Raw genomic sequence first — 20,491 nt, forward strand, 5'->3', positions numbered from 1 at the left:
ACCCATAGGGATCTTCCAATTACTGCTCACCGATCATGACCTTACCGCCACAGGCCGGATAGTTGACTGGCTATCCGGACCCCCCACAACACTCCTGCCTAAAGGTCATGTAATAAAGTTTTTAACCAAGCTATCAGGTCTCCTATGAGTAACTCGTTCCCCATCCGAGACAAATGAACACCATCCCCCAAATACATACTGTCCCCTTTAATACAACCATGCGAAATAGAATGCAGTGTACTTGAACGGAACAGTCTACTCACTTTATTATTAATTTTCCTTACTGAATGATTCAGAGCAGAGACCGAAAGAGCCCCCCGCCACACTTTCCGTGGGATCATATGGGACCATGCAATTGTGCACCCTGGAACTCTTCTCGCTAACCAACTTACCGTGGAAAGCATCGCCTCAAGAAGAAGTCGTCTACCAGTGGTCACCAAATCATTGCCCCCAAGATGTACTATGACTACAGACGGCGGTGACCTTGTCCGCCCTAACAAACCCTCGAAAAATGATCGAAACTGGTCAATACAGAGCCCGCCCTTTCCGTAGAAGGACACACTGTACCCGTATTCCCCAGCCACGTGAATCATGTCACCTGCTTTGAATACGTCCGCGGCACGCCTCACGTATGAGTGGCCCACGACCCACACCTCCTTTTTCGCAGCCGGTGATGTCTGACCGCTGGCCCGGTGTTGGGTCGACTGCACAGTCCGCCCCGCCTCGTAGGCTTGCGCAACTGAAACCAAACAAAAACAAGAAGCGTGAGTACATCATTACAGCTTCACAACATGTGCAACCGCACATACCTTTTATAACAATTCGAGGACCAACGCCCCACACGTTTTACTTGATCGACATTCAGACCCCTGGCTGTAGCCCCGGTAGCAGCCCCTATCCGAAAGGAATGGGTCCCAAACTCGCCGGGGTTCATGCCCGCGGCAGAAATCGACATCGCAAGCACCCGCTGAAACTGAAACCTCGTCAGTGGGGTGGCGTCAGCGTGTCTCAACAAGGTCCCCCCGCATGATGCCACCCTTTGCGCTAAATATTCCTCAACGCAACCCACCGGGCACATGGACGACCCGGGAATCCTTTGTATCATTATGCAGTCCCCCATCGAACCCTGATCGGTCTTGGACTTGACAAATGAGACAGTCATTGTCTCCCCCCTGACCTGAACGTGCTCTCGGCACAGTCCCCCCATGGTATCCTGCTTGTTCCTTGCCACTAGTTCGCTTACCCGCATAGCCCCATGGAATGCTAGCACAAAAGCGGCTCGGAATAACACTGCTTCATACTGGGATGAACACGTTGCAGGAAGTACAGATAACAACAAAGCCAACCTATCCAGACCTATCGGGCGCCTTTCATCTACTCTGCGACCCTCAAGGCGTTGCCACCCACGTAGCGCTTTTTGCACAACGAAAGACGCAGTCGGGTCCTGGATCCCATGAGCCCTTGCCATAAAGGAAATGGCGGCCCGATGCCTCTGGGCCGTAGCCACTGATTTGCCTGCCTGATTTAAGGACAGCAGAAAATCCACTACTAGTTCTTCCTGGCCCCAAAGCTCCCTCCTAGCATCCCCCACAAAGGCCCAGTAGGATCGGAACGCCCCTCGGTATGCCTTCCTCGTCCTGGGTGCTAAACTCTCTCCCACGAGGTTCTGTATTTCGGGGCACCGAGAGACCAGAGAGCTTCGGGGAAGGGTGCCGCCACCGGGTCCGCTGTGGGCAGAAAAGCCCAGAAGGCCTGCATACGAAAACGAGAAAGCGCATCAGCCGCTTTATTCATTACCCCTGGCACATGTCTTGCTTTGAATAGTACGTTCAACTGCATACATAATAACACAATTTCTTTGAGCAATCTCAGAATCCATTTGCATCGTGCTGCCTGGCTGTTGATACACTCAACCACGGTCATGTTATCAGACCAAAACACCACAGAGTGATCTCTGAACCCTTCGGGCCAAGTTTTCAGGGCCACAAGAATGGGAAAAAGTTCCAAAAAGGCAATGTTACTTGTCAGTCGACACTCATGCCACCATAACGGCCATTTTTGAGCCGACCATCGTGTGCCGAATATGGCACCAAAACCAGTGCTCCCTGCCGAATCTGTCCACAGCCCCAGCTCCTCGGAGGACACCGCTGGTTTGTTCCAGACAATTCGACCATTGAAATCCGCCAGAAATGCCAACCAAATGCGCATGTCCTGACGAACCTCTGCCGATAACCGTGTGCGATGATGACCCTCCTTCAGGCTGACCATGGCTTGAGCGATCGAGCGGGAAAAGGGGCGGGCCATCGGCATGACTCTCAGGGCAAAATTCAGCTGTCCCACCAATTGTTGCAACTGATGCAGCCTGACCTTGGACTCGCTAATACAAGCTTCCAGGGCAGCCCTGAATCTTATCACCTTCTCTTTAGGTAATCTAAAACAACCTTCCACAGAGTCGAGTTCGATCCCCAGGAACTCGAGGCAAGTCGAGGGACCCACAGTCTTACCTGGTGCCAATGGCACACCAAAATGCTTCATTAAAGTACAAAATTCATTCAAAGCCTGTCCACATTCCGGACCCCCGGCCGCCCCCAGAAACAAAAAATCATCGAGATAATGCATGACATGCTGTAAACCCGTCTTCTTTGTGAAGACCCATTGCAGAAAACAACTGAACTGTTCAAAATATGCACAAGAAATAGAGCAACCCATTGGCATACATCTATCCATGTAATACTGACCCTGAAACATGAAACCAAGGAGACGCTGATCGTCTGGGTGTACCGGGAGCAACCGGAACGCTGACTCAATATCTGACTTTGCCATCAGCGCCCCGGGCCCTAGGCGATTCAACATGGCCACGGCCTCATCGAAAGATGCGTACCGCACCGAACACACATCCGGGTCTATTGCATCATTTACGGACAGACCACGTGGGGCTGATAAATTATGTATCAGTCGGAACTCACCCGGGTCCTTCTTAGGGACCACCCCCAAAGGAGAACAAACAAAGTTAGCACACGGTGGCTCCTCAAATGGACCGGCGACTCGACCTCGAGTAACCTCTTTCCCAATCTTTTCCTGTACCACGGTCGTATGTTGCAAGACCGATATTTGATTTTTACATTTTCTTACACCCCGAAACTCCCCCACTGGGATGCGGAAACCATATGAAAACCCGTTCCTCAACACCCCAGCGGAAGCGTGATCCGGGTATTCGCTGAGCCAAGGAATCATTGCCATGGTATCAACCGGAGTAGGTAAAGGCGCCCCTCGGACTATTTTAGACCTGTTTGGCGCCTCCTCTCCCCCCGTTATCACCCGTTTTGGCTCTGCACATGGACTCCGGATGGGATGGCTGCCCACACCCTCCACATTCGTGACGGAATTTACATGACCCCTGGGGCCTCGTACATTTACCTCTGTTGAAGTTCCAACAAATCCCCCTTTTACCTGTATTGCCGTTCGGCCTCGAGTTGTATTCGTTACCTGTACCTGATCGAAAGGGGGTCCCGGCATATTGGCGGGAGGATTCACCCCCGCTACTCCCTACTAATGGTACTTTTAACATACCAGTACTCTCCATTTTTGACCATGAAACAGAATCGTAACAATCCCAAGTTAAGTTTTTATCGTGTTCCTTTGCTTTTCTAAAAATATTATCGTAACAGAACCACTGATTGCCCCCATATGATACGGAATATTCCATGATCCGTGTCTGGTATATCGGCAATTCGGACAGCAACTCGGGTCTACGTTCGCCCATGATGGAGGTAAAAATTCCCCACGCCTTCCCCCAAGTGCCAATGTTTTCATCAACTTTAAAGGCGGCCATCTTTGCGCGCCAAACACTCGGATGCATGAGCTCCTTTTGGCTCTTAACATGCTCCATCTCATAATGATCGGTAAGCAACGAGAAGATGTTTATATACTCATTTGCCCATATCTTCTCCTTAATAGCCAGAGGGACATGTTGACCCAACTTTTCCCTTCGTGAAGGTGCAGACTCATCCCTCGCAATCGGCAATGGCCGCTTACCTGAACCGGAAGCTGTATCTGCGGCTGGACCTGTTCCTGGTGGTTTTTCTACTGCCGCAGCCGGCGTGATAACTGGCGATGATGCCTTCGCCGCCTCCCTCATTTCACGCAGTTGCTTCATCAACACCCGTGCGTCGTCAGCCGTGGCGCCCTCGCTTTCTTTCCCCAACCACGCTGCTAATTGTGCTGCCAGCTCGGGCGGCATATCCCCCCCGGACACGGGGGTGATCACCACGGGAATCGGATTCCCCTCTGCCGGCCCCGGAGTTGGCTCTTCGAGTGGGGCACAGAGAACCGGGATGTCCCCCCCAGCTGCTCCCCTTCTGGGCCTCTTGCCTTTTCCTCCCGGAGCTGCTCCTGCCAAAGGTCGTTTCGGTCCCCCTTCCCCGTCTCTATCCGCCATCCGTTTCTTCAGATCGGTCACTTCTTTCATGAGTATACGCAGCATCTGGCCGGTAGTCATTCGCTTTCCGACTTTCTTAGGCATTCTCCGACAGAGTATCTGTAAGACAAAAAGAAAAATTACCACGCTCAAAATTGGCTCTTCGTTCCGTCTCGAGCTCAGGTGCAGCGAGGAGGTGCAGCTTTAGAGCACAGGAACAAGAGGATGCTTTCTTGGCTTGTTGCTCCTTTTATCCATCTTCAGGGCGGGCGTAAACCCGACTCTGCCTGCCCCAAAGGGCGTGGCCGGCCGCGTCAGTGTCTAGGCCAGCCCACTCCAGGGCGGGAAAAGAGCGCGCCCCGGCTACGCCGCTTCGGGCATACCAGCCGAGACTCGCCTCCCGCCCAAGATGGCTTCCCGGGGGGATCGTGGTACTCCGCCAGATGTTCGGGGGGACCGAATGGTCGCCCCTTTCCATTTTTGGAGCATCCAACTCGCAGAACTCAATCAATTCCAACTCATCTGCAGGTATTGTGCTCACTGCACCTTTTGGCTTCAGCGTCTTTTCAAAGCATTATTGCAGAGGTTGGTGGGGTGTCACAAAGTGCCCTATCCCGCTTTTTTCATGTATTCCTGGATGAAATGCTGAACAGGCTTCAACATCACATCTACTTCTGAAACACCCAACAAGCCATACAGGAAACCAATTTGGAATTCTATCAAATTGCACGCTTCCCACATGTGATTGGATGCATTGATGGAACTCATATTGCCAATCACTCCACCAGCAGCCACAGAATATGTATTTCATAAGAGGAAAAGCTTCCACTCTCTCAACATCCAGATTGTGTGCAATGCCAAATGTATCATCAATGACAGAGTGTCAAAGTACCCAGGCAGCACACATGATTCCTTTTTCTTCAGAAATAGCGGAATTCATAGACGTCTGAGTGATGGACAGTTTGGAGAGGGATACCTGCTAGGTAAATCACACTCATGCAAACATCCATCCATCCATTCATCCATCCATTTTTTGACAATGGAACATACAGTAAAAACATTTTTTCCATCCATGCAGGTAATAGTGCCTATTCAGTGCGTGATTTCATCCTAACGCCATACTTGAACCCTGCAACTGCAAGAGAAAGACAGTACAACAGGGCACACCGGTCAACACGTGGGGTCATTGAACGCACATTTGGCATTTTAAAAAGGCCGTTTCAGATGTATACACAAAAGTGGACGCGCTTTGCAGTACTGTCCTGAAACCAGTTGTAAAATTCTAACTAGCTGTGCAATGCTGCATAACATGGCCATGCGCAAAGGCACAGACATTGAAGTGAGTGAGTCTGACACATCTGATGATGATGACATACCTCCACCTAGAAGGGCTGCAGCAGGAGTAGGAGCCATGGCTAGCCGTCAGAGGCGGTCTGAGATTACACGGAATTACTTTTAGGCAAGACAAGAAAAACTACAGATTTACTTTTTATGCAAGTGTTGTTTTTATTCACAACACACAAACCATAGTGCAGTTTTCAAAATGTAAATTATAGAAGAAAGTAAATGAAAAGAAAAACAAATGTAACATGTAGCCATGTTCCACAATGCAGTAATGCTAAATGAATTGTACTTTAAACTGTCACTTATTGCGCTGGTTGCTTGAAGCAGGATGTTCCTGTGGTTGTATGATTTCTTCATCATGTGCTGTGCCAGCACGCCTTCCACTTCTGCCCTGGGTCAAGTGAGTAATTGGTGTGGGGTTCCTACTGCTCCTACTGGAGGTGTCCTCACTGTCAGCTGAGACAATGAAAGAACTTGCGCCAGAGTTGGAGGTTTGCAAAATTTCTACAGCAGAGGTTACTCTGTCCAAGCTGTTTGCCATTTTATGGGTGCATTCGCTCATTTCACGCTGCATGTTAATGCTGCGCCTGGTGAAGTTGCTTGTGACAGTACATAGCCGGTTGATTGCTTTTGTATAGCCTTGCATCCTGATATGTGCATGCTTTGCAGCCGTTTTGCTTGCATTCTCCATACGTTCCAGGGTCAGAAACAGTTTATCAATTGATGTAGCCATGCCTACTTGATTTCTGTTCAATCTTAAAAGCTGACTATTGACTGATCTGAGTGCCTTATGTTGCAGGCGCTGCACGTGAAGCATATCCTGCTCAAGTCCAGCAAAAACTCAGCCTGCTTCCATTTGCCCACTGCTGCTCCTACATGTCTGCAAACTGTTTGACCGTGTACTCCTTTGACTTTGGTGTTGGTCTTGTGAGTCACGAGGGCACACTGTGTCAGGCTCACTGTGTACTGTACCTCCATCTACATTCACATCTTCTTCCAATGGTGGCAGAGGAGCTATATGCCTGCGCTTTCTGCGCACAATTTGAGTAAGGGCAGTGGCATCAGTGCTTCCTCCTTCTGTATCAGATGTGACATGGGGAGGTGATTCATCACCCTCAAGCTCCCTGGATTCCCTTGATTGTTCTGTGGATGTAGAGTGAGACATATGTGTACGTTTTTGTATGCGCATTTTCTGACAAATAAAGTTTTTTTTATTTAAAAAATCACTATCACTATACTAATTTTCTACCATCATAATTAATTCTCAATAATTTCATGTGTTCCTAGGATGGAAATGTCAAAATAATTATGATTGCACTACAAATCTCATGATGCATTGTGTCCTACATGTTCCACAGTCTCACTGGACTACTACATTCCTCACACTGAGAACTTGCACAGGACACACACACATGCATTTCAAACATTTAATACACTTGTTTGCATGTATCTTACCTTGTGCTGTTGGTGTAGGGTCAGAGCTATCAATTTTAGCCACTCCACTCACACTCTCTGGAAGCAGCGTTGTTTCAATTAGTTCCACATGGGCCGTTGGTTGGTCTGATGTTGATGTACCACCACCAGTTTTATTTGCCTCCTTGATCCTTTCAGCAACCCTCTCTTTGGATCTTTGACGCATGTCATACCATTGTTTTTTTATTTCATCAATGGTTCGATTGGTAATTCCAACAGAATTTACTTTTCCTGAATCTCCAACCAAATTTTTCTCTTCCTTGCTTCAGGAACTTTTAATGATATTTTTCCAAAAAGCAGCTCATGGCTACACACCATTTCTTCTATGAGGATTGCTTGTTCCTCTTCTGTAAATTTATGCTTCGTTTTCTTCTTGTCTCCAGACATTTCCTCCTGTGTGTTCTGTGACTCCATTGCACTCCAAACAGGTCTGCTCTGCCTCCCAACAGTGTTCCAACTGCCACTGGGTGTGGCTGAGGCAAGCAGGTGCAGGCAATCACTCCAACTTCCTGGCTGTGAAGTCATCAGCCTGTTCCAGCATTGCACTTGCACGTTTTTAGCAATTTCTTAATTTGCGAATTTCGCAAATTAGGAATTTGCAAAATATTCTCAGAATTATTAGCGATTTTTAGGAAATCGCTAATTTTTTGCAGAAGTTTACATACATACCATTTTTCGATTCCGTAATTGCGATTCGCTAAAAATCGCAATTAAGGACTCGCAAAACAGAAAGTTGATACATCTGCCCCTTAATGTTAGTGAGCCGTTAAACCACAGCAAGATACCAACCATTGATGGTCCTTTCACATTCCTTTCATGCATACACAAAGCCATTCATGCAGCATGCCACGGACCCAACACACAGACCAATCACATCAATAAAAAGTGCCACCACTGAAGGGCCACTCTCTTTCATACCCCAACAGAAGTGAAACACCAATCACACTGCCACTTAACCACTTATTGGCCAATGTATCATGGCAAAACACCTCTCACAAACCAATACACTCATTCCACCAGTCAAAAGTCACACATTCTACCACCCAACAACCACATATTCTGCCAGCCAACAGGCACACATGATGCCAGCCAAAAACCACACATTCCACCGGCCGATCACTATGCACCTCACCCGCCAACAACACGTTTCACCACCAATCAGCCACACATTCCACCACCCAACAGCCATACATTCCCCCAGCCAGCAGCCGCACATACCACCAGCCAATAGCCACGCATTCTGCCAGCCACACAATTTCTACTACACAGATGCCACCAGCTACAGTTAGGTTAGTGCCTTGACCACAGTTTCACTTCAAACAAGAACATCTGCTTCTACCTACATGTGATACCTATGAAAGCACATCTAGGTTGAGGTATAACTGTCTGTTCATGACCATCTCACCTGCAGTTCTTATACTGGTAGACTGAGAGGTGTACCTTTACTATAGCCTGGCAGTGAAAGCCTGATAAGGCTCAGAAAGACTTTTCTTTCATGTGCCTTCAGTGCACTCAATTTACTAAATCCAATTCCTTCCAGTGTGTGGAAGTAAGTCTGGCGTGAATTTGTGGCCGAATTCTTGGTATATGTGACCAAATGTACCTTTGAAACTATGACTACACAGTCTGGGAAAGACTCAAGTAAATTTCCTAATGAGCGCTTCTAGAATGACTAGGGCCAGATGTATGAAAAAAGCATTTTGCGATTCTCAATTACCGATTTTAACTAATTGCTTTTTAGTAATCGCAAAATGCTATGTATTAAGAATCGCAAAATATTTTGTGATTCCTTAATATTACCTAATAATGATTCAAAATCGCTATTAGGTGCTATTACTCCAATCATTCCTATGGGTCAAAAAGCCCGTAGGTGCAAATGGTTTTTCATTAGCTAATTTGTGATTAACATACTGCTAATCGCAAATTAGCAAATGCAAAGCTAAGGGTGTCCACGGGCATAAGACTCCCCTGAAGCACCCCATAAAAAGAAAATGTGCACATGTAAAGGGCACACATGCCTAGGGGCATGTGCGCAGTACATGGCACTTTGAGAAATGTTTTTTGTGCGTTTTTCAAAATTTGCCCATGCTTACCATCAACTTGAAGTTAACGTTATAGCGTTTCTCTAAATGCACATTTCACATTTAGAAATGGCTTCTTACATGCGCATTAGAGGTTTGAAAACTGCAATTCTCTATTTGTGTTCGCAATTTAGGTAATTGCTAAAAATTGTGATTACCTAAATTTTGAATCCAAATGCCTTTCATACATAAGGAAAAGCCAATTTGCATTTGCAAACATCCAAACTTTGTGAATCGTACCATATGCAAATGCAAATGCTTTCATACATCTGGCACCTAGGGCCTTAGGGCCACATGTGTGAAAAAGCATTTTAAATTAGCAATTTTTACTGAATTGTTGTTTGGTAATTGCAAATGCTATGTATGTAGGTATTGCAAAATATTTTGAGATTCCTTAATATTACCTAATTGTGATTCCGTAAATAGCAATCTGCTACTAGGTAATATTACTCCATTTGTTCCTATGGGCCAAAAGTCACATAGGTGCGAATGGTTTTTGCCTTAACTAATTTGCGATTACCTAATTGCTAATTGCAAATTAGCGAATGCAAAGCCAAGGGTATCCAAGGGCCTGAAGCCCCCTGAAGAATCCCCCAAAAAGAAAATGTGCACATGTAAAGTGCACACATGCCCCAGCATTTCTCTAAATGCACATTTCATGTTTAGGAAAGGCTTCTTACATATCGCAAATTGCTATTTTTGATATGCATTCGCAATTCAGGTAACCGCTAAAAATTGTGATTACCTATATTGTGAAACCAAAGGCCTTTCATACATAAGGAAAGGCCACTTTGCATTCGCAAATGGACACATTATATGACTCGCACCATTTGCGAATGCAAAATGCTTTCATACATCTGGCCCCCAGGGTTTAGTGTACAGAATACTCAGTCAAAATATGGCTTATGTCATGTCCACTGTTATGTGCAGTGTATTTATTGAAATGCACTAGTAACACAGTGCGCATAATATACACCATGTTCTGGGAGAGGATGAAGTTGTCAAACAGGAGACACGTATGCCATTTGACAAGTGGTGGGTACAGTGATCTGTATGTCACTCCAAACTTTTTTAATTTCCTACTACCCAAACAAGATCCCTATGACATCAAACTTAGTTTAACATTTCACTACCTGTTTATATCTATCTCAAACTTTGAGTCCTATTAATACAAGGGTGCCATACTCACCTTTCCAAAGACTGCCTGCTTAGGTTGAGGAAGACTTGTCTTTCATGTGCTTTCAGTACACCCACTGCACCAGTTCTGGAAGTAAGTTGGGGGTGTCTGAAGATGCATTTGTGGCCCATTACTCTGGCAGTGTCAGCAAATCTACCTTTGAAAATGGGGTAAAGGTTCTGGGGCAGACTCTACTAAATTCCCTAAAGAGCACTTCTTGAATACTAAGGGTCTTAGGGTTCAGTGGCAAGGTGCTCAGTTAAAACATGGTGCATGTCGAGTTGACTGTTATGTGCAGTGCACTCACTGAAATATGGACACATTTCTGATGGGGGGTGAAGGGAGCAATCACCTAAAAACAATACCCATGTGTGCCTGTGTACTGGAGTCCGCAAACACATGGTGGCTCAAATCTACTTTAGAAAGAAAAAATCTTGGATTAGAGTTCTTTCAAAATTAGATGGATACATTTCCAAGGCCCCACATCTGGCCCAGGAAGATTATGTATACATGAGCAGTCATTTGGGGAAGATAGTAAACTCCAAATATATTTGCTCCATTTCAGTCAGTTTCCCAGAACTTCACGTTTGTGTTGTACTAAGTAAAGCAAGGTGGCACCTATAGGTCGACAGAGATGGGCATTGGGGGCAGTAATAGCTCAAACTCTGCTTCGGCAATATAGGCCACTCTTTTGCTGTTGCAGGAATGCTGTCAGGAAAGTTGCAATCCTGCAGCCTTGCAACTTCCTCCATAACAGTCGAAGTAGAGGTTAATGCTTCTATTGCAGTAGAGCTTTCAATAACAGACAACTGAAATTCAAGGAAGGACATCAGTCTACCTGTGGTGGTCTGTTGATAGACAACACACATTGTATGTTGCCAACTAAATCAGGTGAGTAGCCAGCTTCTTACACTGTTTGCAAGTTTTTACAACTTGTATTATATGGTTAAAGAACTTGGATATTTTTATCCACTCCAACCCTGTGCTTGTAATCAAGCATTTCAGGTGAGCTTCTGGGCTTTTGCCAACTCTCCACAAACCATATTGGGAGATGTGGTCTCATCCTGAAGTATAGTGAGCACATACACCTCCCGCCTGTCTGTGAATTAGACAGCAAGCAGTTTGTTCCAACACTACACACTACTGTGGCCTTTTGGGAGCTTCTTGCAAACCAGCTCCAGAGCAAATTATTTGTGGTGATTTTTAGTGCTACCACAAGCCACAGTGGCAGCTTCGTAAGGTTCATTAAATAGCTGAACTTCTCTGTAGAAAATATCTACATAAAAGTTAGGACCTTTATGGAGGCGACATTGTAGAAGCTCCCTCACAATCTCCACACCAGGGGCCAGATGTATGAAGCTCAAAGGGGTTCGCAAACGCCGAAAATGGTATGTATGTAGCAAATTTCTGTGCAAAATAAGGAATCGCAAATTTGCGATTCCTTATTTTGCGATTGCATTAAAGGAATCGCAAAATTTGTGATTCCTTAAATGCAATGTATGATGCAAAAAAAATTGCTAACTGTCCCTAATGAATCGCAAATTACCACCAACTTCAAGTTGGTGGTAATTTGCGAATTACTTGAAAAATGCCGATTTTAGCATTTTTCAAAGTGCCATGTGATGCACTTACATGCCCTTAGGGCATGTATGTGCACCACATGTCCACCCATGCTTATTTCAGGGGTGCTACAGGGTGTCATTTGTACACCCTTGCACCCTTTAAATTATTTTCAATTTGCGATTAGCAAATTGCGAATCGCAAATTGAGAATAATTTCACATTCATTCCTATGGGCCTCCTGGCCCATAGAAATAAATGGGAAATTATTCCTTAATTGCGATTAGCAATTTGCTAATCGCAATTAAGGAATTTTAAGAAATCGCTAATAAATTGTGAATTTCTACATACATACCATTTTGCAATTCTCAAATAGCGATTCCTTAAAAATCGCTATTTGAGAATCGCAAAAGTGTATCTTGATACATCTGACCCTAACTCCTAATGTGGAAGGAAAACATGCAGAATTTATAGAGGAGTCCTTCCCCATGTATTCTCTAAAACTGTACAAATAACCAGTAGAGCTCTTGCACAACATATACATTTTGTACTGTAACAAGCTCTTTTACAAGATATGTACTGCCTGATAAGCAGTCACCTTTGGTACAAGATAAAGGACTCATCAATTCACCCAGGCGTAGAAGGAGTAGAAATCTCTGCAACTTTGGCAAACAAATGTTCCACAACAGGCCACATTTTCAAAAACCTATATGGGTGAGGGGGGGTCCCAGGAAAATGCATCAAACTTTTCATTGAGATGCAGCATACGCGTCAAAATCACAAACCTGTGAACTGGTGTGAAACATGGCCTTACGCAATCTCCACAAGGAGAACAGTAGGGCTGTATGGTTGCTTTGTGGTGTATGCCCATCTACAGTTAGGCTCAGAAATTTTGTTAGCTCCCCAAGTAAAGCAGAATACAGATGTGCCCAAGAGTGAGGTGTTAGAGGGCCTCCATGCTTCCCTAGAAACTGTTCAGCATAGAGATTTGTATGCTGCACAATTACTTACGTCAAAGAAAGTCTACAAACAGAAAAGGGGTAAAAAATGAGCTGTTTTGACCTTACATCCAACGTCTTCAGTGATGAGGGGAATTACTGGCTGAAATAAATTCGGAGTTTACCAAGCAGGCTGGGGTCCATTGTGTCTCTGGCACATGCAGGGTGGCACAAACAGTGCTGCAACCCTGGGTGAACACTCTGCCTTACAATCCCTGGGTATCTGGGGTACTATATACTAGAGACCAATTGGGTGTATCCAATTCAACATTACTTGGTATAGGGTTAGAATAATGGCACTGAGGTCTGGTTAGCAGTCCTCAAAGCACTCCCACAGTCAAAAAGCCAGCAGCTAAGTCCAGAAATGTGGAGGTGAACACGCAAAAAAGAGACATTTCCTTACATGGCCTCCCTCCAGACTAAAGGTAATGAGCACCTTAACCCTTTTACGGGTGATTTTCATCATCTATGTAGAAAAATCTGGAAAGGGCATCTGCTTTAGCATGGTGAGTCACATTCTATGTTCCATCGGAAAGTCCATACCCTGTAGGAACATGGACCACCTCAACAGTTTGGGATTCTCTCCTTTCATCTGCATCAACCACCAGTGAGAGGCCTATGGTCAATGAGTCCCAAATGAGTAGGGTTTTAGCATCTTCTGAGACCAAACCAGATCAAAGGCTTCCCTCTCAATGGCACTCCAACGTTGCTTCATGGGGAGGAATCGCCTGCTAATAAAGGCACCTAGTTGATCTTGACCCTGGACATTCAGCTGTGCCAGTACTGCTGAAATCACATGTTCTGAAGCATCAGTTTGGACAACAAGCTCTTTACTAGTCATGTGCTTCAAGGACAGGTGCTGAGCACATAGCTTCCTTTAGGGTGTCAAAGACCTTTTGACAAACGTCAGTCCATATGACTTTCCTTGTCTATTTCATGGAGGTTAGCTCTGTTAAAGGTGCTACTATGGTACTATAACCTTTTACAAATCTACTGTAATAACCAGTCAGGCCTAAGAAAGCCCTGACTTGGGTCTGAGTCTTTGGTGCTTCCCAGGCCAGAATTGTCTGGATTTTGGGCTGGAGAGGTTGTACGTGGCCTCCATCTACTTGGTGGCGCAAGTACACTACAAGCCCTAGCTCTTTCTCACATTTACTTGCCCTGATAGTCATCCCTGCTAAAGGTCTTGAAGCTCTTTCTTGTGGTAGACTAGGTGATCCTCCCAGGTGGAAATAAAGACAACTATATCATCAAGATATACTGGCCTAAAGGTTTCCAGGCCTGAAAATACTTGCTCCACAAACCTACGGAAGGTGGCAAGTGCATTTTTTAAACCAAAGGGTATCACTTTAAACTGAAAGTGGTCTTCTGGGGTTGAAAAAGCAGACCTCTCCTTTGTGCCAGGTATGAGAGCTATCTGCCAGTAACCTGATGTCAGGTCAAAGCTACAAAGATATTTCAAAGCCCCCATCTGATCAGGAAGCTTTGGTAACAAGGTGCCTTTGAGGCTGTATTTAGACCTCTGTAGTCCACACAGAATCTTAACTCAGTTTTACCTACTATTTGATTAGGTTTGGGCACCAGAAGCACTGGGCTGCCCCAAGGACTACTGATGGGCTCAATCACCCCTAACTATAGCATTTTTGCAACCTCTGCGTTAATGCAAGCCTTGACCTGGTCTGACAGTCTGTAAATCTTATGTTTGACAGGTGAACTTTCAACTGTGTCCATATCATGTATGCACCACGTGTAAAACCCAGGGTTAAGGGAAACCATTCAACAAACTGTCCAAGCAAGTTGTAAAAGGCTCTCTGCTGATGACTAGTAAAAGTTGTAGAGAAGACTGCTCCCTCCACTGAACCATCTTTGACATTTTTTGACATCAGGTCTGGGAGAGCTTCCCTTTGCTCCTCTTCTCCAACATCTGTCAACATAAGAATTGTAATCTCAGCTCTTTCATGATGTATATTGAGCCTATTCACATGGATCACCCTGTTGGGGTAGTTTCTAGTACCTAATTCCACCAAACACATGCCTTCTCCTTTATTTTCCAAGATAGGGTAAGACCCAATCCATTTACCTTGGAGTGCTCTGGGTGCTAACGGCTACAATGCCCGCACCAATTGTCCAGCCTGGTATTCCACCAGAGAAGTCTTTTGGTCATACCAGTACTTGACAAGCTCCTGGCTGGCGTCTTAGTTTTCCATTGCCTTTTTCATGTACTCTGCCATTCTGGAGCGAAGCTCTAGTACGTATTCTGGGATGTCCTGTTTGGGCTCCTTGAGTGGTCTCGCCCACCCTTCGCTGATGAAACTTAAAGGACCCCTGACAGGGTGGCCAAAGAGCAGCTCAAAGGACTGGATCCTACTATTTTCTGATGAACCTCCCTGTAGGCAAACAACAGGCATGGGAAAAGAATATTCCATCTGCTCCTGAGTTTATCAGGTAAACCCATAGTCATGCCTTTCATGGTCTTTTTTTATCTTTCAACCAAGCCATTACCTTGCGGATAGTAGGGTGTGATGAACGTATAAGTCACCCTACATTGCTTTCAGATAGGCGGACATAAAGTGTGTGCCTCTATCTGAAATAATGTCCTTAATAAAACCCACTCTGGTAAAAATTCCAAGCAAAGCTCTAGCAACTGCAGGAGCAGTGACTGTCCTAAGGGGTATGGCATCTGGATACTTAGTGGCATGATCCACTACATTCATGATAAACCTATGCCTGGATGTAGTAGGTGGTTCTAGGGGACCAACTATGTCAATCCCCACCTCTGAAAAGGGGTCCCCACCACTGGAAGTGGTATGAGGGGAGCCTTTAGTTTGCTACCTGTTTTGCCACTGGCCTGACAGGTAACACAGGAGCAACAAAACTCCTTTACCTTTTCTGGCATCTGAGGCCAATAAAAGTGATTGACCAATCTATCCAAGGTTTTGGTTTACACAAGAGGTTCAGCTAAGGGGATGTCATGGGTTTTGTTAAGTAATAACTCTCTGTACTGTTGGGGGACCACCACTCTCCTGATTGCCCCTAGTGTGGGGTCCTTTTCCTCACTGGACAGGAGCCCTTCCTCCCAGTATACCTTATGGGTACCACTGACATCTCCTTCCTCCTCTCTGACAGCACATTATCTCAGACCATCAAGGGTAGGACAGGACTTCCGTCCATTACTCAAGTCCTCTCTGAGTTGCCCCTTGCTCCTTGAGGGTCTGCCAGGTCAGGCAAGTCCTTCAGGGCTGTTCCCTCCTCTTCAGAAACTAGTTCTTGCACCTGAGGGTGGGCTCCTTTAGGCTCTGTGGACTTTTGGAAGAGGCCCTCAAAGGCTTCCTCCCTTTTCTTTTGTTGCTAGGAACTTGGTCCACTGTTTCAGGATCCACAATCCCTTGACTTGCCCTAAACCCTTCCATGTTCATGATGGAATGGTTCCATCGTGATCCACGGTGGGTGTGTGCTCATGACAGAACCGTTCCGTTATGGCACCCACCCATAGGGGAAGCCACCCCAACCCCCCAATTGGCAATCTCATGACATCAGCGCACACTTTCCCTACTGTTGCACTCTCTGGAGTGGGAATAGCAATTTTTACCCCTACGCTATCCAACACTTTCCCTACTGCTGCACTCTCTGGAGTTGGAATAGTCATTTTTATCCTTATGGTATCCAACACTTTTTCTACTGTTGCACTCTTTTGAGTGGGAATAGTAATTTTTTTCATTCGCTATCCAATATTTTTCTGTATTGTTTTAGTTAATGTTGTGTCTAATTTATTTTAAATACAAAAAAAATATTTAATTTGTTATATATATTTGTTATGTTTTGTTTATGATATTTTTGTATATCTATGTATTTATAATTTATACAACATTTTTAACAATTTACAAGTTATTAAAATAATGATTTATGAACATGATTAAGTATTAATATTATATCTTATATGTATATGTTTAATTTATTTTAACATTATATATTTTAACTATGTTTCTTTTAATTATATGTATTATTTACTTTATTTGACATTAATTTTTTTTATTTTTAAAAAAAGGTACTTTTTACAACAATATTTTTGACATCAATATGTTTTCCCGATATTTTTGTACTTGCCATGATGTAGATAGGATATCGATATTCTTTACTTTGATATTTCGGTCACAATATTTTTGTACCTCGATATTTTTGTAATCAATATTTTGTCAGTGATTCGACAGCAACAGCTATATATCCGGCAAACATGAGTTGCAATTTGTGTCTGCTTAGGATGCTGCATTTTAAAGATAATGGTTTAGCGTTGCCATGAGATCACCCTGATTGTGATTCTCTTTTTAAGATTTGCCTGATTTTCAAACATCTATGCTCCAAGGAAAGAAATATCTGTGGATGACTCTTTGGTCTTGCTCAAGGGCCACTTGGTGTTTTGGCAGTACATACCTAGCAGAGGGCACCCTATGGAAATAAGATGTATTTACTGTGTGACAGTAGGACTGGATATGTCTCTAATTTCAGGTTGTGCACTGGTAGGGATTCCAGGATTGACCCCCCTGGTTGTCCGTACACTTTCAGAGTGAGTGGAAAAATTGTGTGGGAACCTTGTAGAGGATTTTGTAAAAAAGGTCACCATATATGTAGATAACCTCTACACTGGTGTGCAGTTGTTTAGGGAATTTGCCAAAGTGGACACTGTTGCTTACGGCACAATCCACTCTGACTAGTTTCCCAAAAGAACTTGCTTTTCAACAGCTTGAGCGGCAACAGTGCAGTGTGTTGCGTTGTGAGGAACTTCTAGCTGTGAAGTTTGCAGACAGGAGAGATGTCTACATGCTGACTACCATCCACGATGAAAGTACTTCACCTGTGACTGTTTGGTGTCAGGTTGTTGAAGTGTGCAATCCTACATTCATTTTAGACAATAATAGGCTCATGGGTGGTGTGGACAAAGTAGATCAAAGGTTGGATTTGGTATAAGAAGTTGGCTATCCATCTTTTCCACTTGGCAACCTTTAATGCTTTTGTTGTATTTAAGGATTGTTCTCCTGAGTCAACAATGACTTTTGTTAAGTTTCAGTAGTCTGTGATAGGTAGGTTTTTGGTAGTGGAACATGCAAGTATTCCTAGAGTTAGAGTGGTGGAGGATGTGGCTAGATTAAAAGATCGCAAGTTTCCTGATCACATTCCTTCCACGCCCACTAAAGACTTTTTCAATAGGAGGTGTAGAGCCAGTTGGCATAGAGCTATGCGGAGGGAGACTCGTATGAACTGTCCTAAGTGTGCTTCTAACCCTCAGCTGTGTTTGCCTGATCATTTTAGAATGTACCACAGGCAAAATCATTTTTGGGTGCATCCATGAGTGGTAAAGTATTGTCTGCATTGTTTTATATTTTTTGTTCAGCCCCAAGGTTGGCATTAGTGCGATGTATTTAATTTTATCTTTTGTGTTTGCAGTTTCCTATCTACTTAAAACTTGTTTGCGTTTTCTTTTTTGTATAAAAATACTGATTGTGATGGGCTGTGTGTGGATTAGTGCTTGCCTGGTGGTGTGCATGGACTGGAGCTTGGCTGGCGGTTTGTCTGGACTGGCGCTTTGTTGGCAGTGTGCATGGACTGGTGCTTGGCTGGCGGAGTGTGTGGACTGGGGCTTGGTTGGCGGTGTCTAGACTGGCACTTGGCTGGTGGTGTGTGAGTAGTGAGTTGCAGGTGGTCACTACACACACTGGTAGCCAAACGCCAGTCCACACAGTCCATCAGCAGGTGTGGTTGCTGTGTCAGGCATGTGAACAAACAACGGTCCGAGACCTATATTTTTCACACAAGCAATTAATCAAAACTTATTCAATTAGAAGGCGTATGTTATTTAAACAGCCCTGTTCAATCAATGTAAAACCTGAGGAATGAAGGAACCAGAGGATGAGGAACCCACCCAATATCAATGAGATCCCTGTGTTGCCCCGTCCAATATGTCCTGAAGAAGACTCGCATGGCCCAGGCATAATCAACCGCAAGGCCGCAAGACGAGTTGAAACGTCGACACTTACCAAAAAAACCTGGACCACTAACTATATCTCCCTCTGTGATATAGTGCAGACATTTTTTACATCCTATGCCTCAGAATAATAAATAGGGATTATATGCGGACTAATTGAAGTGGCCAGGATACACTGTTCCGGCTTTCATTGGCTGGTGTTTTTCAAATCATTTAAATTACCTTTATAATTTTGTGTGATTTCCTTTCTTTTCACCTTATCACCTTCACGCTCTTTTGACACCCTTTGCTTTACTGCACGCTCTGAATACGGGGCAATGTATATAATAAAATGTATATAATACTGTGAATTCGCTTTCAATATTTGAATATGACAATAGATTAAAAATATTGCATATATACTTGGAGTCTGTTGCTGTTGCTTATCTCTTTTATGTTCTTCATTGATTGAACAGGGCTGTTTAAATAACATACGCCTTCTAATTGAATAAGTTTTGATTAATTGCTTGTGTGAAAAATATAGGTCTCGGACCGTTGTTTGTTTATATTAGTACAATACCCAGGTCCAGTACCTTTTGGGTTACCCCATTTCTTTAATGGTGTCAGGCATGTGGGCATGTTAAAGTGATGGGCTCTTGAATGGCGCTGTCCGTTGATGTGAGTGTTGTTATGTGCTCGGCCCACAGCTGGTGGTGTGAATGGTTTTGTGTTTGTCAGACATATCAAATGTGTATGATTGGCCTGTAAAGAGGTTGGTGCCTTGTTGTGGCTTTACAGATCGTGAGCTGCGAGTCACGGGTTTAGTTTTTGTCCTTTCAATTATTAACAGTGCATTTCATTTGTGTGAAATCTCTTGCTAATACAAAATGATGTATTGAACCATCACTCACCTTCATGCCAAATCCAACCAGTATGTGCGTGTATTTGAGGAATAGATGGTTGTACTGCAATATCTCTCCAGGAAACATCTAAAGGTATTTTCATAAACCAAACCCCCAAGGGAGTACACAGTGATGTCTCTCTTGTGGATCCCAATAAACTATATTACCCCCAATTTCCTACAAACCTCAAAAGTCACATTTGTCTTGTATTACTCTGCCATAATTTTCAATCTTCAGAAAGAAACCACAGATTTTCTACCACCCAGCAATTTTCCAAGTCTCTTGATAAAAATGGTGCTTCTCTTGTGTGGGTGGGCCAAGTATCCCATGCAAACTTTAAAAGTTGTTGAAAAATCTTGGTTTTCACACATTTCTGTGTGAGAAAGTTGTGGGATCACTGGGCTGGCACAAATGTCCTATGACCCCACATTCCTCCATGTCTCCTGATGAAGATGGCAAATCACTTGTGTGTGTGGGCCGAGTATCCACATCAGGAAAGGGCCCAAAACGTATTGTGGAGGCATCACAATGACATATCGCAAAATGACCTGGTTTTGCAATGAGGTCATCTGTGTTTTTGGTCC

Source organism: Lissotriton vulgaris, chromosome 6 (assembly GCF_964263255.1).
Source record: "Lissotriton vulgaris chromosome 6, aLisVul1.2, whole genome shotgun sequence".
NCBI classification, from domain to species: domain Eukaryota; kingdom Metazoa; phylum Chordata; class Amphibia; order Caudata; family Salamandridae; genus Lissotriton; species Lissotriton vulgaris.